The sequence below is a fragment of the Aethalodelphis obliquidens genome, unplaced genomic scaffold (assembly GCF_003676395.1).
Source record: "Aethalodelphis obliquidens isolate GAN/ISIS:26980383/991018 unplaced genomic scaffold, ASM367639v1 scaffold30, whole genome shotgun sequence".
Classification (NCBI taxonomy): domain Eukaryota; kingdom Metazoa; phylum Chordata; class Mammalia; order Artiodactyla; family Delphinidae; genus Aethalodelphis; species Aethalodelphis obliquidens.
In genome coordinates this window covers 12,976,323-12,978,539 of record NW_020837974.1, presented here as the reverse complement: position 1 = coordinate 12,978,539, position 2,217 = coordinate 12,976,323, and positions in this window count along the sequence as shown.

Below are 2,217 nucleotides of genomic sequence, written 5' to 3'. Positions count from 1 at the left end.
ACACTAACACAAGTAGTATATGAGAATTCCCCTTGCTTAACATCTTTGTCAACAAATGTGTTATCGTCAGACTTTTAAATGTTAGCCAGGCTGGTGGGTGTGTAGTGGTAAAACTTTGTGGTTTGATTGGCATTTTCATGGTGATTAATGACACTTAACACCTTTTCATATGATTATTGGATGTTTATGCTCTTTTTTGAAGTGCTTGTTCAAGACCCGCGTCCATTTTTATTTTCTGTTCCCTGTCTTTTTCTTATTGATTTGTAGAAGTTATTTAGATATTCTTTCACAAGCCCTTTTGTTGGTTACACGTATTGCAAATTTCTTCTGCTCTGTTGATTGTCTTTTTGTTCTCTTAATGGTGCTTTTTCTTGAACAAAGCTTTTTTGTTTGCTTTTTTCTTGCGGTTCGAAGGCCTCTCACTGTTGTGGCCTCTCCCGTTGCGGAGCACAGGCTCCGGACACGCAGGCTCAGAGGCCATGGCTCACGGGCCCAGCCGCTCCGCGGCATGTGGGATCTTCCTGGACCGGGGCACGAACCCACGTCCCCCGCATCAGCAGGCAGGCTCTCAACCACTGCGCCACCAGGGAAGCCCCAAAGTTTTTGCTTTTAATGTTCAATCTCTTTTATGTTAGTGATTTTTGTGGCACTGCTTAAGAAACATTTCCATACTACAGACTTATACAGTATTCAATTGTATTATTTTCTAGAAGCATTTTTTTTTTTTTTTTTTGCCTCTCACATTTAATTGTATGATCAACCTGGAAATGAATTTTATGTATGACCCTGTTACGGCTCTGATATCCCACTCTGGCCATCCCAGTACGGACACCCTCCTCACCCCACTCTGGACCATCATGTCTCCCACCATGGACACCTCTATTGCTGTGTTCTATCTAACAGCCTCAGGACTGAATTGTTTAGGAAAGCAGAAAAGGGAAAGGAAAAAAGAGTTAGGAAGGGGAGGAAAGAGAAAGGAAAAGAAGAGAAGGGAAGGGAAAGGAAAGGAAAGGAGAAGGGGAAAGAAAAACAAAGCATCTTGAATTTTAAACTGATCTTCTTAGTACCCTTACAATATGGGCTTAATATGACATTTGAAATATAAAATGGTAACTACACTATACAATTTAAGTGAATTCCAACCATAGGAAATTGTTTCATTTTAAAAATATAACCAAGAATTAGACTGTAGAGAGAGCAGTGAAACACATGATAACAGTGAACAAATAACAAGATGATTTTTCAGTAGTGGCGATTCATTCGTTTGCATTTGAGAGCCAGGAAGTAATTGTCTTTTTTTTATGTTTCAAACATTCAGCAAATCCATTCATGGTTTGGTAAATCTATCTTAGTTTCCCATTATCTTGAGTTGCTAAAATAAGTGAGTTTGAAGAATCACAAATCGTTTCTGGTTTGAGGTAGCCAATAATGGTGTCATGTGGGAAATGACCTTGATGAAATGATACTCAAGTGCACTACCTGGCAGCATCTCCTGGAGGTCACAGAACAGAAAGGCCCAGAGATCAGAATAAGATGCTTAAAACACATAGAAAGAAGCCAGGAAGAAGAGATGGAGATGGACTAGAAGTTTACAACCTGAAATCTGGTTTCATTCATGTTTTCTCCCCTTCTCTCTCTGTCTGTCTCCGTCTCTCTCTCCTGCATCAGCCTTCCTGGTACATGATGTGGTTGCAATGACCACAGTTCAGTTCATACAAGGAAGCAAAGGGATGGAGTCACCTGGGGTCATTAAAGCACATTTGCTCTATGAGACAGGATCAGGGACAGGTATGCCTACCTACAGCTGAGGAGCCAGTTAAGGTGATGAACACCTGTGAATTTTATCTGCATTTCTTGGGCGGATTAGATGTGGGCCAGAAATGGGGGGTACCGATGAATAATCAATTTGGGGATAACATAGCTGTCATACTAGTGGCGGCATGATATGTACTTACTCCCATCCCTTTCTACCCATAAATAACATTCTTGAGAGTTCCATCATTTTTTTTCAGAGGAAATGTCTTTCAGGTTACCTGCTTAATTGCTCTCTAAACTTAAATTCCTTAGGAATTCCGGTTGTATATCACAAGCTAATGGATTGCTCATTATGTACACTTAATATATCTCATTTCCTCTGTAGAATTAAATATTCTCTAACACCACAGAATAAGTGGCCACACTGAGGATTCCTCCATAGAACCCTCTTTATGTATTACG